The sequence below is a fragment of the Meriones unguiculatus genome, chromosome 17 (genome assembly GCF_030254825.1).
Source record: "Meriones unguiculatus strain TT.TT164.6M chromosome 17, Bangor_MerUng_6.1, whole genome shotgun sequence".
In the NCBI taxonomy this organism is placed as follows: Eukaryota; Metazoa; Chordata; class Mammalia; order Rodentia; family Muridae; genus Meriones; species Meriones unguiculatus.
Genome location: NC_083364.1, coordinates 30,695,450 through 30,723,074, shown reverse-complemented (window position 1 = coordinate 30,723,074; position 27,625 = coordinate 30,695,450). Strand labels below are relative to the sequence as shown.

The following is a 27,625-nucleotide window of genomic DNA, read 5'->3' as shown; positions in this document are numbered from 1 at the left end:
CAGCCATGTAGCTGGGGTCAGCGAAGAACCATTCAGGGAGTGGAAATCAACAATAAGGAGAAACAATCAGGCATCTGATAGACTTCAGTGCCATTGTCACTATACAAAATATATAGATAATGAAAAAAAGCAAGAAAAGGTTATGGAAAGACAATCTAGAGACCATTAAAAAATACAACTAACAAACTCAAAGAATTAAAAAGTAACCTAACAATAGCTTAAGTGGCTGTTGATTCAATTAAATATGCAATAGTTGTTATGCTATACAGGCAATTCGACTGGCCTGCCCTTAGGGTCCTTTAGGGTCCTGACAACATCCTATGTCTGAACATCTGTCCTATGACATCACCCAGGCCAGGTGTTTCAGCTATAACTGGTCTGTCATTCCCATGTGTTCTCTCTCTGCTCTCTTGCCCTGTCTCTGTTTCTCCTTTCTCTGTTGGAGCACCCCTCATCTCTCTCTCTCTCTCTCTCTCTCTCTCTCTCTCTCTCTCTCTCTCTCTCTCTGTCTCTGTCTCTTTCCTTTGCTCTCTCTTTCCACCTCCATCCAATAAATCTTTCATATCAGATCTGTTGTATATGGCACTTTCAGATAAATTCTAACTTTGCTGCATTGGCAGGTAGGAGAAAACGGGGAAGGTAGAAACTGATAAAAATAATTTTCATTTAATATCATAAAAATAAAATTATAATGCATTGGGTTGAATATAATGATAGCAATATATACAAATTGGTTAGCAAAACACAGAAGGGACAAAGCTGAATAAATAAATAAAATACTTTAAAATGTCTTTGAGGACAACTGTTGGGGTAAGGAATGTCATAAAATGTCTCACAATAATTGACCTAAAATATCTGTACAATTTTCTACAAGATAAGTGAGGAAGGTAGTAAAAAGGAAAGAAAAGGAAGGAAAGAGGGAGGAGAGATGTCAGGGAGGGGCGGAGGGAAACAATATATCATCTAATACAACTGATAAAACTGTTCCCACTGTCAAATAATCTTAAAAGTACATACTTTCTTTTAGATGATTTCTTCATTTTAGGTTTTAATTCGAAAAATTGTGTTTCTACGGCTGGATATTACGATCAATTCACTTTTCAATTATAGCATAAATACTTGAAAAGACAAAGAGACAGTTTGAACAGCTGATGGCGACTCCAACATCAACACATTCTGCTTGTTGTCTGGATGCACTTAGGAACTACTTTAGGAAGTCTAAGACTTCCTGAAGACACCCTTTACTGTTGTGCCCAAAGGCAGCTCCATCAAAGCTCTCTTTTATCACAAGTAGATCATGGTAAAGGCAAGACTCTTAGATAAAAATTATCATTCTGATATACAAGACATCTGACAGGGTAGTCGGACCACTTTCTAACTGGGTTGTATGTTTCAAAAATAAGAGGATTTATAGACAGACATAACAGGTCAGCAATTAAAACTTTTATTTAGCAGAGGAGGTGAAAAAACACAAGCTGAAGGACTCCAATGAGTGAAAACTGTTGCACTGGAGGAGGCCAAAGTGTTTCATTAATTGTGTGACCTATCTCATAATAATGAGTTGTGCTAATCATATTAAAATTGTTCAGGCATGCATGTCGTGTTAGGAGTTTTGTAATTATGTTGCCAATAGTGAGGTGTGTGTAGACATGTGTATTGCTTAGATCTTAGAGGTCATGAACATTCTTAGTTTTAAGTAGTTTCTCAAATGCCACATCCCTGAGGGAAGGTTACACAGTGGTCATCAGTTGGGAATTTGGGGAAGATTACACGTGTTCATGCGTAGCTTTGAAGATCTCAGAGAGTATCCATGAGAGGAGAATACTTCCATGAATGTGTTGACCACTGTCCCTGTACTCCATACTCAGCAACCTGTTCTCATTTCCCACAGCCCCATTCTACAATCTCTCATTCACAGAGCCCCAACCCAGACTACAGATCACACAGGACTGTTACTGGGAAGTTATAGCGAAACAGAATGCCCTCTGAGAGTCAATTATAGCTTCATTAATGAAATCTCTAATATCATGACCTGGAACTTTGGTACCCGCAGTTCTTGACAGCCATTAGTAATGATTGATAGCATGGATCTAGAAGAAAAGGAGAGCTAACATAAAATCTCAGTCACAAACAGGTACTCATAGGAAAAAGGTTCTGCATAATCTTTGAGTTTGCTCTCTCCTTGTGTGGAGATCTTGTAGACCAGAAAGGCAAAACAAAATAAAGCAAAACAATTTTTAGTTTTTAGTTCTAAATTTAAATACAATTACATCATTTCTCACCTTTCCTTTCCTTCCAGACCTCTTCCAGGGTCTCATTTTACTCCTTTCAAAATCATAGCTTCTTTAGCTATCATCGTTGAATATACATAAATGTATGATACACAAGCACACACATATGTCTAAAAGTATAAATGCTTTTATACTCAGTCTGTCTACTATCACCTAGACGTGTATGATTTCAGAGCTGGTCACTTGGTATTGGATAACCAGCTCCCGGGGAGAAATATTTCTCCCCTTCTTGGCATTTTGTGGTTGCCTACATATATGTCTTTGTCTCCCAGTGGGTTCCACGAGATTTCCCTCTTGCACATTAGCCAGTCTGTTGGACAGGTCTGGTTTAGGCAGTCGTGTTTCTGAGACTTCATGGGTGTAGCTTCTCTGACATTTCCAGAAGATATCCTCACTGAAGAGGTCCTGGTCCTTTGATTCTTACAGTCTATCTGCCATCCTCTCTATGGTGTTTTCCCAAGCCTTAGGTGCAGGCATTGTACAATAGACATATAAATGAGGCTAGGCACCCAATGATCACTTGTTCTTTGTACTTTGACCAATTGTGGTTTTCTGTAATGATCTAGTGGAGTAGCATCACAAGAAGGGATCCTGTATCTCCATCTTGGAGCAGAGCTGCCCAGGAATGCTCCTTACTTGCAAGGAACTTTGACATGAGATGAGTAAAAATAAAGAATTTTTAATCTCCATTGTTTTAAGGCATTGAGATTTATCATAAAAACCAACACTCCCTATCATAACTAATGTGAAGAGAAATTTTGTTTTTTAACATAAATAGATCAAAAGTAGTATTTGTTGCCAACAGCTTCTCAAGAAAGAGTAAGACTTTGTGACCTCCTCCTTCTGACACCCATGCTGGAGTTCTGTCTGGCTGGAGCTTACTCAGATCGTATGCATATAATCATTACACACTGTGCATTCATATGCACCAATGTCCTGCTGTGTCTAGAAAATACTGGTTCTTATAGTCACCCACCCCCTCTGGCTCTGACACTCTTTCTGCTTCTTCTTCCATAATAATCAGTTGGCCTTGATGGGAAGATGTTTGATACAGATGTCCCGTTTGGGACTGAGATCCCAGGAGAGAAATTACTAATTGGTGCTAAGAGATGGAGAGTTAGTATTCATTAAGGGTATGATCAATCGTGCTCCCTTGGATGGCTACACACTCAAGACTAGGTTGTCAGCACAGATTGGACTCCATGGTTTTTTTATAAAAGAAAAAAAGAGAACACAAAGTTGATGGATAAAAAGGGGACAGATTTGGGATGAGTTGGGGGAAGGGAGATAATATGATCAAAAATACAATGTATGAAATTCTCCAAGCATTAATAGGTATATAAAAATAATAAGAAAATAGTATTTACTGAAATTTACTGAATATCTCTATATGACAAAATCTAAATAAAGACCACACATCAAGATTTTTCACCTGATTCCAGTGACTTTGTACATGTTTGACTAAAGTACACGTAATTTGATTTTTAAAGAGAAAAGATATAACCACACTTGGTTGGGTGTCTCGTTTCTATTATGTGTCATATGAGCAAGACTGTAAAGTAAACCAGACTCCTTTCCCACAGGGTCTGAGAATATTACATATCAGTATTCTTGAACATTAGCAATGCTATTATTATTGAGCGTTTCCTCTGGGATATGTGTCCATTTGAAATTTATACCATGAATTTTTAAGTTTTGCTCTTACCTGAGGCTATTTTTTTTTCAGGGCGTTTTTAAAATTATTCAGTGAACAAATAAAAATGAAATCTATGGTAACAGGCTGCAGTGTTGTGTAACACCAAATTAATTACATGATTCACTCCAGGCACCAGCCTTAGAAAAGGCAGGGAAAGGCTGTTATGTAAATAGAGTCGTTTCTAATACTAGTAAGGGGAACACATTAAATTAAGCAAGGGGAACATATCAAATTATTGGTACAGTGAGTTACTTTTTTCTTTAAAATGCCTTCTCTTATACAGTTTACTCCACAGTAGAAGTCCTGTCTAAATTGGCCCTTCAACGTGAGGGAGACACAAAGTCATCATTTCTCTCAGCCAAAGGGTTTCTTAGTGCTGAGCCCGGGTGACACACAGGAGTAATGGAAAAGCTGTGCAAAGCCAAGTCACTGGGAAATCCAGCCCACGCTCCTGACAGCAATTAGCATTTATATAGCAGGGTATACATTTTAACTAATTAATCTCACAACACCCTCTTGGGCCTCATGCCCATTCCCACATTACATGCCAGGAAATGGAGACAGAGAGATTCACAGGCTTCCTTTTGCCTGAGTGGTAGCACAAGTAAAAACTGCCCGAACATAGATTTAGGACACTTGTTCCAAATCTATGCACACACATTCAAAGCGGGATATTTCCCACAGGAAAGCTGTTCATATATTTGTATTTATTAAATATTTATTGAGAACCTGCTGTGGCACTGAGCTGAGTGTTGAGGCACATAACGTGGGATGTTCAGATACAGAAAAGCAAGAACAAAGATCTGCATTGTGGAAGACCTAGGGGAGAATGACTTTTCACATGAAAGTACTTCCCACGTAAAGCTCGCTTTTGGTATGACATCAGATAAAATGTTTCCTTTCGTCTCAGTTTCTACACACATAACTTACCTATACAGCAACAGACTTAAGGGGCCTCATATAGAAATTATACACATGCACATACACATGAATATGGGTTTTTATGTAACAGACAAATGAGGTAAATGAACTTAAAGACGGTAAACGTTGATCAAGATTTATAGAACTTTCAGTCCATGATCCTGTGGATATTTTTGTTGTGGGCTTTTGCAGTAGAGGAGGCATCCTCAAATCTTAGACACCAGAAAGAAACAGAGAAAGGACCAGGCCAGGGTTCCAGTGTCCTCTTTATGCCTCCAGGAACCTAAATTCTTTTCACTAGGCTCCACCCCTTAAAAGCTCTACAGGGTCCTAGTGTCACAGGCTGGTTAGTAGCTAAGAATGCAGCCATGATCATTCAGGCCTTTACAGCCATTGAAGAAGGACAGTCTCCCCAAGCATGGTTGGCTACCATAAAAAGCTAAAAGGTTACACTCAGGATGCGAGGCTAAGCACTGTACTCAGGGTCAGCCGCTTTGGACACAGAGAAGAGCATGTCTGATTGCATGCGGGTTGATGCCCCAGGTCCCGCCTCTGAGAAAAAGGTATCGGACGGGTCTGATGCTCTTTGGGTGGATGACACCTAAATGAATATCTGTACAAAGTCCCAATTTATTTCTAATATCAGAGATCAGACCTCTACTCTTGCCTGATGCATCTAAAACAAAAAGGGGGAACTGTAGAGAGCTGCGGAATGCTATGCCTTAAAGATGGAGCTGGTTTCCGCCTTCCACCTTCCCGATGGTGAGTGCTCTCTGTCATGAACAATTCCACATTTGGCTAAGGCTGAGGATCTGGCTTGCTTCCGTGTATGTGGACCTATCTGCATTGCCCACGTGGCACGCTGGGGTTGGCTACCCAGAGGCTATTTAAGCTGTGGGCTGGCTTTCCCCAGGGTCAGATGATTGTTCAATGTTCCTGAATAAACTGCATTGAAAAAAAAAAAAGGCATCAGCCTTTTTAGAACATTCAAGGTTCAACCTGTAGCAATAAGTTAACTTACGCTACATGGAAAATCTGAACTGGTGCTGGCCCATAATGAAGTCAGTACTCTACCTAAAGCTAAGACTGATACAAATTTATCAAAATGAACTAAGGTAACAAACAAAGCTGCTTTTGGTAAAACACAATGTCCCTCCCCTCCAGCTTGCTAATGAGCATAGCAAAGCAGGTGAGAAGCTAGGCATCTATGCCTTCATGCTGAATCTGTCTTAGAATCAATTCTAGAAAGGCTTTTTGCTCAACACTACACATAGACATATTAATTACATAAAGAATGTACATCTAAAAATGGGTAATATGAAGTTGATTGGTCCTGTAGTTCCTTAACGTTTCTTATCTGCTTTGAATGCTGAAATCCCCTAGAAAAGAGGAAACACAATGTTTTCAAGATTCCAGGAATGGCGAGCCTTGAAAGCAGATCATGGCAGGATGAGACTGTCCCCACATAGGATATTGTGTCAAGACAGGAACTGAGGCCTAACCTTTAAGCCTGAGCAATCCACTCATGATGGGAAGGAAGTGCATTGCACCATAAGGCAATATGATGTTAAGACCTCGTAAAACTAGACGTGAGATAATAGCCAATCAGACTAAGGTGTGACCAAGGCTCCTTTAAAATGCATACTTTTCATGGCCACTCCAACTCTTTCTCTGTTTAAATCTGAAAGCCAGCACCTCTGAAGATAGTGCTTAGGACACTGATTTCCTCACCTTCCCTACATAGAATACTAAATGAATTTCCCTATTTTCATCATTACCATTCTATTTGATTTTTAGAATGAAAGGTCAGCTCTTCTTTGTTGGCATACCCTCAAATCAGGAGCCTTTCTCTTAGGATTCTCGTAACACTAACAAAAAAAACAAAACAAAACAAAACAAAACATGGTAATATACAGTTCTGTTATTTTATATTATAATAGAATACAGGATGGCAGTGGTAGTGCTAAGACTACATTGGGATTATTATCAATCCATTTTTGCATTCGATACTAGAATCAAATGTTGATTGGATCACCTTCAACATCTTGTCATCAGAATCTTCTAGTACTGCTATGTGAATTGAAGTCAGAGATGAACTGAAACAGAAGTACTGGTTTTACACCCACTCTTGGAGTTTGCTTAATTTTGTGTTTTCAAGTGCTATGTGTGACTCAAGTTGTGGGCCAATGGTAAGGCATCCACATCCACTGAGCATCATGAACATCAAGAATAAATTAATAAGTACAGGTAAGTTTATGTGACAAATACGGGAACCTCAGGATGCAAACACTAGGTGTCCCAGAAGTGCAAGCATGTGGCAGAGAGCAGAGTGTCAGGGTCGGAGAATTAAAGACATGATTGATTCAAAGGCAGGGTCTGACCTGTATTGACTTTATTAATTGATAAACCATGGGCTAAGCCTCCCATCATGTGCCCACTATCACAGTAGGTTCTCATCAGCAATACAAAGACCTTCTAAAACTCACCTACTAATACGAGGTAAGAAACAGCATGCTAAAAATAAGGAAAGATATACAGATAACACGTTGGATATTGACAATTCATTCTGACATAACCACAGAACCTGGTAAGATGGGTGAGTCGTGGATGGTAGAGGAAGAAGAAGAGTGAAGCAGAGATACCCAACATTAGCAATGAGAGCCAGGGTAGGCATTGAGACCAATGATGCCTCTCAATCATTTTCAGCATCTGTTTTACGTCCAAGAACCGAGGTTCCTGGTAATACAGAGCTGTTGTGAAACATGAATGACAAATACAGTCTGAATTTTCTGTATGCTAGGAGTTTCCTATATGAACTACTTACAATTGACTGTAGATTGTCATTCTTAGTTGTGGCAGATCTCTAGGTCTGTGGCAGGTCCTGTTTGGTCATGTCCCGTTTACTGCACTCCTGTGCCAACCTCTCCCCTTCTATTAGAGTTTGGGAATTTTAAGTTTGACTCATAGCTACTGAGAATAAAGGTGACATTTCCCAGCTTGCCATTCACTTCCATGAGATGAGGAAACTAAGTTCCGCCACTGGAATGTTTGAAGTTGTGCTACCATTGAGTTAGAAACTTTCTCTGAGAGACACTGATATATGGAAAAGCTTCTACAGCTCCTGCTATAACAGTCCCTCTATCTCAATGTTTGGAACAAGGCTGAGGGAGTTTGCAGTTCTACCGTAGGTCATAAGGATGGAGGTCACACTCTAAAGTTGCTGAAACAAGGCAGGATTTTGAAAAGCTTATACAGCTGCTTTGCCAGAATTGAACTTTCTACCTCTAAATTTTATATGAAAGATAAACACTTTGATACCATGTTCTTTTTATGTCTCCTTTCTAAGTCTTGTGCTCAGCTCATCCAGTGCCTTAGAAGCCTGACAGGACTGAAGACTTCAGACCCCAATGGAATCTAATTGCACCAGAGTTTTCATTTTGAAAGTGCTGTGCTGATCCTTGGGCTCATTAAAATTGGAGGATCATCTGGTTGAACACACTCTTATTTTGAGTCTCCTTATTAGTAGCTGATTTATCATCACTAATACTGAGATCTCATGTCACCTGCTATACTGAGTACTCTAACAACGAAGGTTTTATCACTTCCATGGGTCTATATCTCTGATTAATATTTACATTTAAAACATGTTTTTTCCTTAATAAAAATATTTAAAGTATCTGGGTATTTCCCTATCACTGTCTTAGGATAACGACTAATTTTCAAAATTTTACGAATAATACATGTAGAGAATATGGTATGTGGTAAAATGGCAAAACTTAGATATCTGCAGCACAGGGAAAATTCTCATGTTGTATGCTAGTGACTCAAAGTCCAGCATACTTTCATTGACAGCCAAGGCATGCTGAGGTTGGCTACCCGGAGGCTATTTAAAGTGGGCTGGCTTTACCCAGGGTCAGATGATTGTTCAAGGTTCCTGAATAAACTGCATTGAAAAAAAAAAACAACTTAGATATCATTTATTTGAAATGAAGTAAAGTAAAAGTCTCAAACAAAGGTAAAGAATATGTCTCTGAAAAATTCCTATTTGTCAACTAAGCCATCAAAAGGAAGGAGATGGAAGTGAGAAGCAGGAGGCGAGATGAGGGGCTGAGAGCATCCATCATCCATCCTCATGTCACTTGTGCTGTTCAATAGTACTGGGCTAATAACTTGGCAGATGGCTTTCCTGGACCAGATAATTAGAAATACCTTACTCCCACCAAAAAAGTAGAATTTTCTTGATTGAGTAATTTGAAGAAAATAGAAAATAGCCCTCGGCAGATGATAGCAGATGATAAGGTTTGCCAGATAAGGGAAGGATGCCAAATTCAGAAAAATGCTCTGGCTGGGGAGGAGAATCCACAAGACACCCTTTAGATGTGTACTTAGAGACTGCTCCAGAACAAACTTGCTCAAAAGTACACCAGTCCTCTGTGTAACACCAGCTATTTCTCTTTACATTCTCCTGATGGCTGTCATTTTAGGTCAACTGGAATTGGCAACCTTCTTTGATTCAAAGAAAAAGAAAAAGCAGATGTGATTAGCAGCCAAACACAAAAACAAATAGAAAGGGAAAGGGGAGACCAGGAACGAAAAGAAAGAAAGGCAATACACAGCTGCTGATCAGATGACAACAATCAATTATGATGTTTAAATTAAAAACTATAGTAGCTAATACCCGAAGTTACAAAATGAAAGTATCTACAGGGATGTTCAGAGCCAAGGTATTTCAGACAACATGTTTTATTGTGTCAATAAACACAAAGATATCTAAGAAAAGTTTCTCGGTGTGTGTTTGCTTATTTGCTTGCAGACAGGGTTTCCCTGTGTAGCCTTGACTGTCCTGCTCTCACTTTGTAGACCAGGTTGGCCTCAAACTCACAGCAATCCACCTGCCTCTGCTTCCCTGAGTGTTGGGATAAAAGGCATGAGCCACCTCACCTAGCAGCTTGTTTCTTGTTTTTTCATTTGATGTCAAGCTGAGGGTCCCCTCTGAGTTCGGGAATGCAGGAGACACTTTCTGGGGGTTTTTTTCCCCTTCTGGCACAGGACTCTTAACAACCTTGGGCATCCTAGAGAATTTTGGTGCTCATAGGTCTAAGCCTGCTCAAGACCGGCAGGTTTTATAAAAGTTGCTACAAAATTGTTTCACAGCACTGGAAAAGAGGCCATGGATCATCTCAATGTCCACAAAAGGTCCAGAGCTTGAAGTCGTGCATACTAAGGTGGAAGGTGGGAGAGATCATGAGCTGGTACCTAGCAAAGCTCTGCTGTTCTCATTACACAGGCAACAGCAGTTGGCAGGCTAAAGAATGGAGTAAGGATGTGATGCTTCTGTGCCATGATCCTATTATTTTCTTTACAAAAAAAAAAAATGCTGTAATGAGTATCTTCACATGGCTGAAGGGAATGCTTTTCTTCGTAGGGATGTTGTGACAATAAATAAGCTGAATTATGTCAAGTGTGACACAGTACACTAGGGAGATCCTAAGCCAGTCATTATCTGGGCTTTGCACTTCTTCAGTTTTCTCCCTAGTAATCTTTTCCAGTTCACGATTAAGATGTAAAGATCCACTTACTATTATGGTGTAAACAATCAAGCAGCATCCAATCAACTCCCTGTACATTCATTATGATATGAATTTATTCTGGATCGTACAAAAATCCAGTGGTAAAAATGGAGTTTGCCTTCAAATTTCCTTTCAAGGGACAAGTTAAGCACATTGAAAGTAATGGCATTTTACATGTTATTGTTGAATTCCTGAATGCTTGGCTTGTCAATGTAGAGATAGCCTCTCATTCTAACAGGATACCTGATACTCCATTTCACAGGTGAAGTAAATCCAGGGAAAGGAGGTGCCTGGACAATGCAATAATACATTTAAAAAGACGGAGAAGAATAAACTAGACCCTCGGTATCCCCAAACCACTGTCCCTCTGAAGGCTACAGAATCAAGTCTCAGACAACCTCTATTCTCATCTTTGTTCTGCTCCTTCCTAACCCACATGGCATGTGTGAATCATAAAATGATCCCATGTGTAAAAGTTTTATCTTCCCCTCTGAAGATAAAACTGTGACAACACTTTGAGCATGTTTAGCAGAGGGCAAGTTACATGGCCCTGGCTACGAACACTGTTAACTTCCTCTCTGGATGCCAAACTCAGGACAGCCAACTTCAGACCAACTAATGTTCCATAAATGCTACCGATGGCTAATTTAGGACAATTGAGCACTAACAGCATGCTAACGAGTATAGGACTACAAAGGAGCTTGCAAACATTCTGAGAAGTCTTGTTATTTTACAAACAGGTTACAAGTTGTTGGGTTAGCCCAGAATTCAGAGTTCACTAATTTGATACTGAAATATAACTCACTGGAGGCAAGCACTGAACGTTTTGTTTTCATCTCAAATTCCACATTCTTTATTCCCTAACACCTAGTAAAATAAGGATTTTAGTTATATGCCAATGTAAGCATCCTCAGTTGCCCCTGGAAAAGTGTATAGGTGTACAGTGTCCTTCAAGAATAGTAGACGAGAGTTGGGTGTGGAGGTGGTGTATACCTGTAATCCCATTGCTTAAATGTGGAAGCAAGTCAACGAGTTCAATGTCAAAGAGATAGTGACTTTGAGGCTAACCTTGGCTACATGAAACACTACCAAAAGGGAGGGAGATGAAGATAGGTCTCAGTGGTTAAGGGCATTTACTGCTTTTGTAGAGGGTCAAATTCACGATCTCCTCTAATGAACACTCCAGCGGATCCAATGCCCTCTGGCCTCCATATTTACTTTTCATACATGTGCACAGACCTACGCACAGACACACATGCGTTCATACAACTAAAAATGAGAATGGATGTCAGACATGATTGTGCATGTCTTTAATCCCAGCTCTTAAAAGGGAAAGGCAAGGAGGATCTCTGAGAACTTGAGCCAGACTGGTATACACAATGAGTTCCAGGCCAGCCAGGAATACATAGTGAGACCCTGTATCAGACAAAAACGAAGTTCAACTTATGCTTATTTACTAGGTAAAACCCCTGATGGCCAGGTCTTTACCGTGAGCTTCCCATAAGCGAGGTGCCCATAAAGAAGGACCTAGCAACTCTGTATGCTCACGTATAAAGCTACATGAACAAAACAGGAAAAAACAAAAGAGCGCCCGCTGTATAGAGTTGTGAGTCGGGCTCAATGAGACCAGAATTGAGCAGTTCACCTGGCACCTGGGGTGTGGTCAGAACTTAGTGAGTCTGGGCGACCACGGTACAGGGTTTTACAAATTCAGGTACTGAGACCTAGAAACAGGGACAGAAGCAAAGGTGAACTATCTTCTAAGCGTGCTTTTTGAATGTTTACAAGATTTGGGGAATCGTGGCCAAGACACTGAAAATGAAGACCTGAGTCTTAAAATAATGACAAGCAGGCTGACAACCACCTCGTGTACGAGGGTATCTCACTTACCACTCTGGAGCAAATGGAAACTTAACATCTTCCAGGTACCGAAGTGTCTCTGGAGCCCTCAGCCTATCTTTGTCTCATTTCCCAATGGGAAGTGCATGCCATTCCATCAAGGCAAGGAGGTACCTTCAGGTTTAATTTGGGGAACATGTGGTTCCCCCATTGAAAAGTATGCAGCCACATTCTGCTCACAAGGACAACAATCAGAGGAAAGCCCAGCTTGTGAGCTCTGCTAGCAACCTCCCTACCAATTCTGGGGAAACTGCCTGGAGCAAAAGACACCTATTGTTGTAATCACCTGGCAGAGCAAGAGACAGGCTCCGATCCTGCCACAGAGACAGCCCCTGTGCACATCACTGTAGTCTCATCCAATTTTAATAATGTGTCAGACATGTAGTTTTTCTCGAAGTCTGGTAGTGAGCAGCAGAAAACAAAAGATTCTAAGTGATACTCAGGTGAAGGGAGCAGCAAAAGCTGAGCGCATGAGAAATCGAGCTTTGGGGAAGTGCCTGGAAATGATTATACACTAGCAGAAAGAAATCAAAAGTCAGGGCTCAGAGTGGCTAGGTTTTCAATGGTCAGTCACCCAGAGAATAGAGCCGGCTTGCAGGCAGTGGAGTGGGGAAGAAAGGACATGCTGTTGTGAAATTCCCATTTAGGTTTCTAAATATTCAAGTCACCCATAACTCTCTGCATCGTAAAAAGATGGAAACCTGCTGCAAGTCACAGCTGGAAAGGACCAAAGAAATCATATGGTCCCAAACATACCATACAGGTTTCTTTCTGAGTCCAGTGTGGTGGGAGAATGTGTGAGGTCAAAGACTGGGTTGGCAAAAGGGTCAGGGTGAAGTTCTTTTGGACTTCAACCTTTCTGCTTCACATCCGGCTCTGGGTAAACTCAGATACAAAGGAGGGTTCACCCTACATTCCTTATCAGTCTGGATTCCTTTTCTCCATGCACATCAGAGGGTGAATTTTTGTCACCCATGTTTATATTCAGCATCTTGACGACTTGCTATATACTCTTAAGGTTGAGAATATTTGTCATTGCTTACGAGAAATCAGAAACTGTCTTATCTGAAATCCAAAGTTCTTAAGACATGAAAAACAAAGCATGAGGTAGCTCTACATTTTACTTCGCAAATCAGAAGACAAGGCTCCAAAGCACCAAATTCCCACCTTTAAACAGAATCACTGCTGTTGTCAGCTTCTTTCTCTATCCACTCATGACCCCCTCCCACTGGCTAAACCAACAATATACTGCCACTGAAGAAAAGCAGAACAACTACTAGGAAGTGGCAAAACTGAAATGAGAAAAATAGGTTCTGAGCCAGAAAAAAAAAAAACTGAACTTATAGGAAGATGGCTTTTAGAAACTCTGGGATACAGCTATAAAAGCCTAAATATGTATGTAAGTGTGCATACGTATACTATGTGTGACTGTGTGTGGGTATATGTGTATGTTTGGCACATATCCTGAAGCAACACCAACAAATTCAGGACATTCATCTCTGGGGAGTCTCTGTTTCCCTGAACTATATCTCCCTGCCTCAAGGAAACACTAAAATGAAGTCATTTTAGAAGGATGTGATGCAGCTTTTTATTTCTACATCCTTCAGGGGAGAAAACTACCCCAGACTCATCACCTTGGGGTCGTTCTCTTCTTTCTTACATCACTCTTCATAAAAGACTATAAAGTCATCATTGCAAAGGGGGTCCGTTTAACCTACAGTTTGATGCCAGCTTCTGGTGTGGTGGGCCTTGTTCCACTTTGGGGTTTGGAAAGAGGCTACCAGGGCAAGCAATGAGAGACAATGAGCAGTGGAGTTTTCTGATACTAAGCCAACACTCTCCCTACATACCTTCTCAGTTTTCAGGACCTGCTCAGCCTCTTGGTTTCTAATTTTCCGACCAGATGTACAATGTCTTCCCTTAAATAGGCCACACTTTTTGTATACTTCATCTATAGTGTTGTTATTATATATTACATCCAAACCACAGTTTCCCCTCCCTTCTCTCCTCCCAGTCCTCTTCCCCCTCCCCTCCTCCCTCACATCTCCAACCCATTCCTTCCCAGGGATAAAAAAGAAACACAGCCTGTCAGGTTGCAATAAGAACTAGGCACCTCTCCACATGTTGAGACTAGAAAAGGCAACTCAGTAGGAAGGAAAAGATCCCAAAAGCAGGCAGAAGAGACAAAGACAGCCCTCACGTGCACTGTTAGGAGTAGTGTCAGAAGACCAAGCTATACCCAACAGTAACACATGCAAGAGGGCCTAGTCAGACCTGTGCAGGCTCCCTGCTTGTCCTTTCAGTCTCTGTGAGCCTCTGTGAGCCTAGGTTAGTTGTCTCTGTGGGAGTTCCCGCTGTCCTTGTTCTGGTGTCCTCTATGGTGCCCTTGACCTCTCTGTCTTACCATCCCTCTACCTTCCACAGGATTCCCTGAGTTCCACCTAATGTTTGGCTGTGGGTCCGTGTTTCCATCAATTGTTGGGCTAGGGACCAATCTATGAGTATAGCAGAATATCATTAGGGATCACTTCATTACTCATCTAGTAAAACATATTAGGTGTGAAATAAAGGATAATCAGGCTGCAATCTACAGACCCAGAGAAGCTAAGTAACAAGGAGGAGTAACACTAATGGAGGAGTGAGACACATGAATCTCCAAGGGAAAGGAAAAACAAAATAGACATTGTGGGTGCCTTGGGGCAAGTGAGGATGGGAACAGGAGGGAATTAGCAGGGGGAGAATGGAGAGAGAAAGTTCTGGGGAAGAAAACTGGCATTGGGGGCATCTGGGGTGAGGTGGAAACCTAGTGTAATGGAAACTGCCAAGAATCTATGAGAGAAATCTTAGCTAAGCCTCCTAGCAATGGAGGATGAGGAGCCTGACCTGGCCATCTTCTCCCTAAGGTAAGACTTCCAGTGGGAGGAGCACCAACCCAGCCACAAAACCTTCAACCTACAATTTGCCCTGCCTAAGAGATATCCCAAGGTAAATGTGAAGGAGGAATTGTGGGAGGGGGTCTAGCTGGAGACCCATGCCACAAAAGTGGGCCCATCCCTGGTAGCACCTGGAGGGGCACAATGCAGAGCACGGATAGCCAGAGACCTAGGGTAGACCCAAATATGACTGCCCAAATGATAAGTAGATAGATAGATAGAGTAGATGATAGATAGATAGATAGATAGATAGATAGATAGATAGATAGATAGATAGATAGATAGGTAGATAGATAGATAGATAGATAGATAGATAGATAGATAGATAGATAGATAGATAGATAGACAAATAAATAAATGAGATTTGTTTTATTGTAAGAAATGTCTTGCCCGGCATGGTGGCACACCCCTGTAATCCCAGCACTTGGGAGGCAGAGGCAGGTGGAAGATCTCTGTGAATTCAAGGCCAGTCTGGTCTGCAAAGTGAGTTCAGGACAGCCAAAGCTATACAGAGAAAACCTGTCTTGAAGAAACAGAAAGCCTCTCAGAGCTCCCTGTCCCAGCACCATGTCTGAGTTGTAGGCTTGGGCCACCATGCCAGCTTTATGTGTGCACTAGGGATGCACTTGAGGTCTTCCTGTGCACAGCAAGCATCTCACCCGCTAAGGCAACTCTTCAGGCTCAAGTACTTTACGTTTACTATCATCTTTAGTTTTCATGACAGCTCTTCCATGTCCTTGCCCTCTTTACAAAATGAGTAGAAGGAGTCCAAGTAAGATAATGGACCTCTACCACAATGACACAGAACATATGCGGAAGAGAGAGAGTCTAACCCAGAGCACCTGTCTCAAGAATCCAACATCTGTTGTAGACTGAGGCCAAATAATGTTATACCTCTGGCATTCATTTTTTTAATAATAGAAGGTGGGATCACATGACCTCCCCACCCCCATTGTCTATAATAACACAGGTTTATAATCAACCCTGACATTAAAAGTCCATCTCAACCTGAATTTTAAAAGTGCAATAACAACTTTTTCAAAGATGGAAGAATACTAAGAGTGAGTTGCAGAGGGGTGGGGTGGGTCACCAGTTAATCAAAAGTGGGACAAAGTGAGTTGCTTTACCAGGAAGCATACAACTCTTGATTAGCGCCTCTCAGCACCAGGAGGCACATGTCACAGCCAGAAGCTGCAAAGCCAGTCATATCTGTCTGAATTCAAAAGTAAGTACAGCCTCCGATGGAGGCTCCAACATTATCTTTATTCTCAAGTATCCCTCACAAGACCTACTTTTAAAAAGCAGCAGAGTTGGAAATGTCAGTCTATCCGCAGAGGCAGCTCCCTCCATGGAGTTGCCTCTGTCTCATTAAGAACAGCCAGACATGACTCAGCACCTCCATCAACTCTCTGGAGAGACTATTTCATGCTGGTAGAAAATCACCTAAGGCAGAACAATGGAAGGCAGCGAAGGTAGACTATTAGAGTCAAGTTCCTTATTACTCAAAATCAAATCACCCTTTCTCCATTCTAGACGGGAAGTAAAAATTACAACCAATAGAAAAACAAGAATGTCTATGCTTCGAACACATCAAATCATGCTGTCACCCTCAGTTATGACTATCAGCCACTCAGACACTCCATCTGTCTGGGTCACAAAGCAGGGTGACTTGCAGGTTATGTCATGTCTTTCAATCCGGAAACCCTCAATGAGAACCTACCACACATGACAGTTTATAAGATATAGCAGAGACAAGGAAGACATAGAATTCCTTTCAAAGATGTCACTATCTGGAATCAAAAGGTAGGTAAAAACGCTCTTAGAAAAAGGAAAATGAAGCAAATGTTCAAAGGAGAAATGACACAGCATGTCATAAGAGGACAGATGGAACTCTTCATTCTGACCGTGAGGGGGAGGGTTCAGTCACTAGTGTCTTCACCAAAGTAAGTCATCTCTTATCTTCTCTTGGCTTAAGCCTGAAAAGTACACAGATATACACTGACAGCAAGGGAAGGAAGCTAGACTCTGGGACCATGATTATTCACACCTTCAAGCACTAAAGTGGTATTCCAAGCCGTGAAACAGTTAGGAGAGACTCATGGAATAATGTCGTACAACTAAGAGTCAATGATGAAGTAGCACATAGTTACCATGGGTACTGATCAAACATGGGTTAAGAAACATGTTTATATCATGAGGTCCCCGACAAGTCCCAAGTACTAAATCATGCACATGTGTGAAGAATGAGCTGCATTTATCCATATGCTACTTTTTGTTTTACTTATATAAGCCACAAAAGAAGCCAAGAAATAAATTACAGCAACTGGGACTAGGAATAATGCTGCAAAGCTGAATTTTTAGGAAGTCCTTTTGCTCCACAGTCAGTGTGAGGAAATGGAATTTACTAAGAGAGAAACACTGGGTTCCCTGGTCTGTTCTATTATCTTCTCCCAATCCCCATCAACATCAGTGACAGTGGAGAGGGTCATCACCTTATCACAGTTTTCAAAATGTAGCTTCCTTCTAATGAAACCTAACTTAAAAAACAAAAACAAACAAACAAACCTCAGAAACCTCAGTGAACAGCAGCATACTAGCAGTGGCATAGCACACTGTCTATATATTCACAAGACATTCAGAACTCACCTTTCAGTTACAGGTATTTGAATAGCTCGGTTCTCTTCCCAAGTACCTTAACGCTTCTTGCTAACACAACAATTGCCTTTTTTTTTTTGTCTTCTGACCGTCTCTCTATTCCCAACTGTGCATTAAAAAACAAAACCAAAAACAAACAAACAAAAAACCTGAAGTTGTTCAAACATACTGAGTAGAAAAAAAGATAGTGAATGATCCAGTGATACACATGGGACAAGACTAATAGCAACTAGAAAGCACAAACACCAACATGGTAAAGGACTGATATCGAGACTCTGGTATAAAGAACTCTCAAAATCCCGTGAGAAAGTAAATCATCAGAAAAGGGGAAATGATTTCACCTTCACCAAATGGTGAAATACTGCTCAACAAACAATGACCTTCAAATAGACACATTATTGTGGATCTACTTTTGGTACATTCTGCTAGGTCAAATAAAACCAGCATGAGCTCATCTAGTTGCGATTCCGTAAAAGTCAGACTCATAGGGACAGAAAATAGATAAGTAGCTGTTAGGGACTGGGGATACAGACAGGTGATCAAACAGTGGCAGAACAAAAACACTTAGGGAAAGTAAAGAAAATTACCAAGATCATAATTGTAGTAATTGTTATAGTGCTGGATTAATTTGTCAAAATCCCTAGACTCCATATCCTAAAACTCCTGATTACCGGTAAATATGAGTGAATTTAAAAAAAAAAAATGAAAACAAAATTTCAAAAGTACATTTCAACACATGACTTTAATTGTAAAAACCAGAATGGGGCAAGGATTTGCCCATAGACATTTTTCAATGTCTTTTCTCCACTGTTTCCAAAGAGTAAAATTGTACCCATCATTTAAAGCCTCAATTGGATACTACACCTTCAGTTGTGGCTGTCTGCTCTCAGTTGGAAGTAATTTCTCTCACTTCAAAATCTCTCTAGCATTTCCTCTGGACCTCCTGTAACCCTGACCACTTTCTACCTTGTGTAATTGCTATTTGAGGATGTGGCTGATCCCCAGCTAGACTGTGAACTCAATGTCAGGGCTCAGGTGCTGGTCACTCTCCATGGTGTCCAGCATAAAGCCCAGTAGATAATGTGTTTCTATGTACAATGGGCTGAGGGAGCCCACGGTGAAAGCAGAGATCAACAACTGCACAGAAATGGAAGTTGCTGCCTTGTCAGAACACCCTGCCGTGTCTGCCACGTGGTCCCACGCAAAGTAACCTCTTAATTGTCACAAAGAGGGAAATCTCTGCCATCTATCATATTAATGCATTCGCTCATAGGGTATTTATTGAGCATTTACAGAGCAAAGCCTTTGCTCATCGCCAAAGGTAGAGAGCTGATCCTGTCCCCATTGGGCTTTCATTCTACAGATGACTGACTTTATGGAACAAATTAACTAAATACGTAAAAGCCAGGCAATCAATAACCAATTGCTGTTTGAATGGGTACCATGAGGAAATAAATACCTGGCAGTCTGAAGAGCTCCACGCAGGCATCTCATTAACTTTGAGTTTTTGGTGTCTGTTGGTAGAATATATGCTTCCTGGGGCAGCTAAGTATGAGAAGCAATGTTTAGAGAAATGTATGTGAAGAACAGCTTATGGTGAGAAGGAAATGGGGAGCACTGATGTATTAAAGAAGCCCAGGGGTAGGGTAGAGAATATGGCTGGAGAGATAGATGAGTGGGTAAAGGCTCTTTATGCCATGTCTGACAATTCGAGTTGTCCTCTGACAATGGGTATGAGTTCTGAGAACAGCAAGAACACTGCCAGGATTTTCATCCCTGGAAGTGCTTGATCCAAAATATGTCAAATAGATGACTAGCTGGACTGCTGTGTAAGGAATAGATTGTAAGGAAAAAGGTCAAAGCATCAAAGAAATATAGCATGAAGTCAGTTAATAACAACATGGCGTGGCTTACACTAGGAGGAGTTAAGATGGAGAGAAGTGGACAGAGTCATGCGAAAGAAGTGACAGACTGATGAAAAGAGAAATGAAAAATAAAGTGACTTTGTTCAGTGGCTCTTCCTTTTTATTTTGTATCTTCTTACTTGGTGGTTGGGTGGGAAGCATATCATGGTTCCAGAGTGTGGACCTCAGAGGGCAACTTTCCCAGACGGGCCCTCTTACCACCATCTGAGTTCTGGGAATTGAGCTCAGTCTTGAGGGTAAGTACCACTACTGAGCCTTCTCACCAGCATGGTTCTCAGGCCTCAAACGTATTTTAATTTACAATCCTAGAGAGAGTCAGAAGCAGCTGAATGAATATAGACAAAGACACCCAGCTGCTGAGAGGTTAAGAAGCTTACCTAAGGATGCCTAGCAAACCATTGACAGGCTTGAACTTCTGCATCAGGTATGTTATGTTCCTTGTGGTGATGCACGGTAACATTTTTACTCTCCATTTTTAAAGTGAATGGAGTAACAGTACTGGTGTTATCCAAGAGTCAGGGTGAATAACAAAAGACATTCAGATACAGAAAAAGCACAGCAAACTCCTGATAGTGTAGAATATGGGAGCTCCATCCACTTTGCTTATTTTGTTTCCTGCGTCATTAAATGCCGGGGTCTTTTGAAATTATACTGAAGTCACAACTGAAAAATAAATCAGAGCTGATTTAGAGTCCTCCAGAGCAGAAGGGGTTGCAGAGAACAAAGGGTCCTGGGCTGCATCTGGCAATTGAGTGGGGCTGTGCTACTACTTACCCTTAAACTCTTAGAACTTGAATAACTAAAGAAATACTTAGAAAGAACACACAGCTCCCTTCTGGCCCAAGATTTTGTCACACTTGGAAATGTGGGTGACTGTCATCAAATAACCACCTTCCAGTGCACAAGTCTCAATCAGAATCTCCACACAAGCAGCGGTTGGTACTTAGCTACCATCTACTGAATGTATGATGTCTAATTCCTCAGTCATTCGACAAAGCACCTGCTGCTGCTGGTTGGTACCAAAACACTTTCAAACATAGCATTTCTTGAGATCTTTATAACAAGTCTGTCAGAAAGGCATGACCAGTGTCTTCTTCATTTTTCTGATAAGTATATATCCCCATCTGGGTTCACGTCCAGGAGAAATGAAATCAGGATCATGCACATGGCAACACTGATCACAACAGCCAAACACAAAAGGAAGCTACACATTTTTGATGAAATATACTTTGCATTAAGAATCGCATTCTGTGGCCTGATATTAACTATCTCAGTATTTTAAAAGTAATACGTACAGCAATAACAACAGAAAGAAAAAAAAGCTAGTTGTGGTGGCTCGTGTTTATAATCCTGGCACTTGGGAAGCTAAGACAGGAGGATCAGGCTGGTCTGGGCTGTAGAGTAAGTTCCAAACCATCGTGTGATACTGAGAGAGATTGTATCTAAAGAGGAAAAAAAATAACTTGCACACAAAATAGGACAGTCACCTTGGTGAAAAGTTTGACAGTTACCCAAATGTTAAAGATAAAGTTGTCATGGCCCAGCAACTCTCTCTCTCTCTCTCTCTCTCTCTCTCTCTCTCTCTCTCTCTCTCTCTCTCTTTCTGTCTCTGGGTGAGGAACCAAGGGAAATAAGAGTGCACATCTCCATAGAACTTTATACAAATGCTCATGTCAGCATTGTTCATAGCCACAAAGCATAGATGACCTTCTGGCATATCAATGACAAATAGATAAACAGTACAATAGTATCTGTTAATAAGTGAAAAGTTGTGAAGCATTGATTTACCTCAGAGACTTTTCATTAAGTGAAAACATACTACATGAACCTATCAAAAAAGCCACACAAAGTATGATTCCATTTATAACAGGATCAAGAACAGACCAATCTATACAGCTAGGAATTGGATTAAATTAGGTTAGTTTAAATTAGATTATTGATAAGGGTTGGGGGGAACACGATTAAAGAAGGACTTGTGGTTTATAAAGGGAAGGTTTCTTACAGTAACTGGATGTTCTAAAATTAGATTGTGTTGGAAACCGTATGATCAACATGTCTGATGTTGTAACACATGGCATCTTTGGAGGAAAAAAAATAGATGATGTCCATAGTAGGCAGATGGTATAAAATCCCAAAGGCCTGTCAGGAGAAAAAGCAGAGGCCTGGCAAGAGCATGGTACTACTCTTGTAATGACAATCTGTGTGCCCATGGCTGAAGCACTGAGAATCTACAAGCTTGTACTGCCTCATCAGGGTGATGCCTTATTTCACAACATTCTTCCAAGGGTCAAGCGCTTTGTGAACTGAAAAACACTATGTTATGTACCACTTTCATAATTGGTGGATGTAAAAGTATGTGAATATTTATGGCATATGGTAAAAACCAATATATATGTAGATAGATAGATAGATAGATAGATAGATAGACAGACAGATAGAAATATATATTTGCAATGGAGAAAGAAATACAGGAAGGCCAGCAGATGAAGAAAAAGTAGTCATTTGTTTAACTCATCCATAATCACTGCCTACAGAAATGGAAGTGTTGACAGTTGGTTAAACACACTCTGCAGTCTGATTTTTGTCTACACAGTACAAGAACAACCAACCAACCACAGAAACAAACAAAACAGAAAACTGCCTGTAATCAAAAGAAATGTTTACGAGTTTAAATAAATTAGGGAAGAATCTAAGTAGTTTAGAGACGAAGCACCCCAAATTAGCAAATGTTGATGAACAAAAGTGAGGGCTCCCTGATTGTAACTTCTAAGTGTTTGTGCCGTTAATAGTCAATTTCATGACCCTACATGCTTCACGGATGCACGGATAATCATATTTATTCGCAGAAAAATCAAAAGAAACAGCTCTTATTCCTCACAGAGCATCTAACTTAGTAGTCTACCAAGATGAAGGCTGGACTTAAGCCATCCTTATTCAACCATTCAGATCTGAAAATTAAGTTAGTCTTTATTTTTTTAATTATAGGTTAAATAGAAGTATTATTTTATTAAGACAATAAAAGTCATTTAAGTGAAGAAAACTCAAAACCGATGTAATTTTTTTCTCCTAAATGGAGCACCGTTGGGCTCTATACCCATATACATATTACAGGGCTAAGTGGGCTCAAAGGGTTTTAAAAAGAACACTTCCAAGGGCAAAGAATTAAAAAAAAAAAAAAGTGGTCTCACAGTTGTGTGGGAAGGAATGCGAGAGTAGAAAGAGTAGAGAGGGGTTAAGATTGCATAAAATAAAATACATTGCATAAAATTCTCAAAGAATTAATTAGAATATTAAACAAAAGAAACTTTAAAACTGGGAGAAAAAGTATGAATATGGAGGTACTGAGGGAAAGAAGTAGGGATTGAATTTGATCAAAACACATTATATGCATGTATGAAATTCTCAAACAATACATTTAAAAATTAAAATAAAATAGAAAAAAAATAGGTGTCAGGGAAGAATCCTGCCAAAGGTCTTCTGTAATTTCATACTTAAGACATGCATGCCTCTGTGGTGGGCTTGTAGCAAGCTGGGAAGAGAGAAAGGCGTAATTTGTATCATGGATTTGCCCATTTCCATAGGATTAATACTTTCAAGGAATGCAATTTCAAAATGCTGACAACTTGATAACTTAATAAAAAAAATCTGAAAAATTAGGAATTGGAACAAATCAGTATTTTCCAACTCCACAAAACAGCTGATAAAGATTTTAAGGTCTTCTGTTTTACAGTAGCTGTTTTAAAGCAAAATTGTTCAAAAGGGAAAAAAAAAGCGAACAACAACAAAAACTGACTACCACAAAAGCAAATATAAATGGAGACTATTTCCTGAATGGCTCTATAGTATTGTCCTTTATTAACGAACCTTTGCATTCTTTCCATGTTAGAGGTTTTAAACATCTTAGAAAAAAATCTAGGTGTGAAACATCTTTTTTTGTTTGTTTGTTTGTTTGGGTTTTTTTGTCCTTTTCTTAGTGAAAGATTCATTTCAAGGTTAAAGGGAGGCATTCTGGTGACGTCTTTGAAACAAAGACAAGGTGCCCTCCGCACGGCCATCACAGTCATCAGTCACTTCATTGTCTATGTATGGCTGATCACGACCTGAAGGCATAGCTACGACTGTACTTGTAAGCATCTGACAACCTGAGGAGTTGAAAAAAAGAAAGTCGTCTTATTATTGCTTTCACTTTAATTTTAAATCAAAATGAAAATTATCCTAGGTGGTCAATTTGCTATGTTCTTTCTTCAATACCCAAACTTCCATTCAATTCTTTTTTTTTTTTAATCCAGAGTGTACTTTATATTTAAGAAAATGTTTTCAGTGCAAAAACTTCCTGTGTTGTGATTCTATCAATGTGTGCCACGTATCTAAATTATCTTAACTTCAACTGGTCATACAGACAATTATTTGTAATTTTTCTCATGTTTTTATGTGTATGGATGTTTTGCCTGCATGTATGTGTGCCCTCCATACATGTCTAGTGCACACAGGGGCCAGAAGAGAACAATGGATTCCCTAGGACTAGATTACACATTAGTTTGAGCTGCCATGTGTGGGTGCTCAGAATTGAAGAAAGTTCCTCTCAAAGAGCATCCAGCGTTCTTACCTGCTGAGCCATCTATCTGTCCCTGGTTCATAATATTTGGATGCCTCATTGATGATTTCCAAATCCTTACATTGTTAAATATATCGAACTGTTATTTAACTTTGACTATATACTTAGGAAAGCTTTTTTTTCCTGAACCCCAACTTCATAAAATGCTTGATTCTAGCACACTTAGGAAATTACATTTTCACATTTGAATTTTTAGTACAACTGAGTTTTAGTTTTGGTATAAACTTTAAGGCCGAATTCTATTTTGAAAAGAATTATCTAACTGTCCAAATAGATCTTTTGCCACTGACTGAATGTTAACCAGGGCATCTACCAACCACAGAGTTAAGAATCTTTCAGGATTCCTGTTTTGTCTTCAGTTTAGACTTCTGAGGTGTTCTTACCTGTTCAGAAATTCATAGGCTAGGGTCAGAGAGTAGGGGAGGAGGCCTTCCCCTATAAGTGCACTAAAGGAGAGGGATGAGGAGGAAAACGGGAGAGTGGGATCGGGAGGAGATGAGAGAGGGGGCTACAACCAGGACACAGAGTGAGTAAATTGTAAATATTAATAATAATAACATAAAAAAGAAATTCATTGTGAAGCATGTTTATTTTCAAATGCAGCATTTCTATGCAATTTACACCGAAAGGATTATTTAAATGATCTTGTCCACCATGTTGAAGAAAACTCGGAATGTTCTCCAATCCATTTTTTTATATAATATTAGCACAAATATTTATTGACTCAGGTGGGTGCTGTCAGGCACCTGCTCAAATCCTTAAGTATATTCTCAATTTACTGAGAGAAATTGTCAGAACATCCACAATATTCCCTGAGCCCTTGATACTCCCTTTTCAACCCACACGCTTTACTCCCTAATTCTCCAAGCTCCAAAACGTTGGCGGAGGAAGCCTCTGCCTCAGGGTACCGATCCCTTCACACTTGCTGGTCCCCCTCTGTCCCTTGTGTATTGTGCACAGCAGATCTTTGTCATCCTTCACCTCTTAATAGAATTGTATCTTCTTAAATAAATCCTCCTTTCCTGTGAGCAGACACGTAAAGTGTGATTACGGTCGACTTTCCATCAAGACGATGCTCTATGGATGATTACTGTGAGACTTTTACAAACTCTTGATTTACTTCCTTCCTTTCAGCCTCAACCTATCTATCCCCAAGACTGTAAGCACAATCAGACCAGAGAAAAATTCCTGTCCTACTAACCACTACGAATAAGCAGCATTTTTATCATACGATCACATAGTATGGATCGATGGGTGGATAGATGGATGGATGGATGAATAAATTAATGCAAAATGTCTTATTTGCTTTCCCACTTCCATTATGCAAAGCTTTGGATGAAGGGGTACTTTGAAAACAGCCACTGAGCAGGAGGGTTTCATGTTTCACCATAAAGTTCCAGCCTCCTCAAATGTGGGGAGTAAGGAGTACAGAGGGGGGTTGCACAGATTGGGGTGCATATATATTTGTTCTATTTCTATCAATAATAAGACAGTCTCAAAACAGAGGAAATACTTACGTTGTGAAAAAAAAACTATTACATGCTTTGGAATGAATAGATGAGATGATCTACTCAGAAACTGAATTCTTTGTGACTCAAGAGGGGTTGTGCATTAACATATTGGGACTTCAATTTGGAAAGCTTTACAGTAAGTGAAGAAGCCTACCTGTCTATGGATAGATAATAATCTCTCCAGCCCATTTTTTTTGTGTAGTTGCCAAGTCCAGGTGACAATTATTCTAGCTGTTTTGTTGCCACATAAAAAAATTGACAGTTTCTGAGAAGCATAAGCTATTCCAATTTCATCAGAAATAACCTAGAACTTGGAGTGAAACCACAATCAAATTTCAAAATTCACACCCGATCACTGCCAAAGTCTGCAGAAAGAAACTGTCATTTTTAGAATGGAAAGAATTCTCTAGAACTTACTGGGAACAACAACAACAAAAAGTTTCAGAGCAGCACATTAAATGCCATTTATTAAATCCTTTAACATCTTAGAGGAGGGACAAAGCCTATAGTAGTTGGGTTAGCAGGGAAAGGCATACACTGTAGTTAGCATCTGTGAGTTGGCCCTGAAGGACATCAAATGGCTAGGTCCAAAACACACATCCAGAGGCTAACAGCCCCACCTTCACATAAACCCACACCATTCCTGTATTCAACTGCAAATGTGTTCGCATGGAGAAAGTCTGTCCTTTAGGAAATGTTCATGGACTTGAAACCATTAATTCCAGTCTGAGTAAATACAGCTGTGGATGTCTTAAGAAGTGCTAGGCAAACCAATTTGAAAGAGAATTTGCTTTACTAAATCACATCTATGTTCTCTGCTTTTTTTCCCACTGGGGGATGTTCTTTTCAAATGTGTTTTCAATGTCTTCAATTATTGAAAGGTAACTTTGGTTGGCATATTTTGAAAATAAAACATCTTCATTCAAAGAATTCACTGCCAGCACGGTATCTTTAAATGCTATACATTTTAAACAGAAATACTGTTACTCTTTCGCTGTGAACTTAGAACAATTAATTCACTTTTCTGAACCTGAAGTCCCTCGTGGGTAAAGACAGAAGAAAACATCCCTCTATCCCAACAGTACTGATTTGAGTAACATATACACCATAGTTCAATTAATGTTATTTCTTTTATCTTCCTTTCTTTGAATCATACACACATTCATGCAAGCTGATACCCATTTTCAATATCATATAATGTTTTGTGGCTCTTGCTGCCATCATAAGTTATCACTTTGTTCTGGAAAAGAGGAAGAACCTTTTTAATAACATGATATTTGAAGCTAAAAAGGTACAATAACAAAGCTTTTGCTTTAATGAAGCAGCTAAGCAAAAATAGCATTGTCTTCCCTTTTCCCCAGAAAGCCCCCTTAGCATCTCTCTAACATTATACATAATGAGAGGGAGGGATTTCTCCAATGCTTTCATTTACTAATTATTCCATTGCCATTTCCAGGATTTCGACTATTCTCCAAAGCTATATTCTCTGTCTAGACCTCAGTAGAAACTGAGTTCTTACTGAACCTTTATTAATACATCACCAACAGCAAAGACTGCCCAGTGTCAACTACAAGCGGTAGCAGCTTACATTTGCTTCTAAAACGCAGAC

General features: G+C 40.0%; 1 protein-coding gene and 1 long non-coding RNA gene across 14 annotated transcripts in view; one reads left to right on the top strand and one right to left on the bottom strand.

Moving 5' to 3' along the window:
- Positions 1–27,625, bottom strand: part of Il1rap (interleukin 1 receptor accessory protein) — a 135,945-nt gene that overhangs the window by 58,028 nt on the left and 50,292 nt on the right. The window lies entirely within an intron of this gene.
- Positions 1–27,625, top strand: part of LOC132648521 (uncharacterized) — a 74,127-nt gene that overhangs the window by 36,728 nt on the left and 9,774 nt on the right. For 2 of the 8 annotated variants that reach the window (XR_009586930.1, XR_009586924.1), the window contains 2 exons: positions 6,922–7,155; positions 8,255–9,661. The exons of 3 other annotated variants lie outside the window; for them this stretch is intronic. This is a non-coding gene — a long non-coding RNA (uncharacterized LOC132648521). Of the gene's footprint in view, positions 1–6,921; positions 7,156–8,254; positions 9,667–27,625 lie in introns of those variants that run through there. 3 more of the 8 variants (XR_009586927.1, XR_009586925.1, XR_009586929.1) reach the window with 3 other exon arrangements.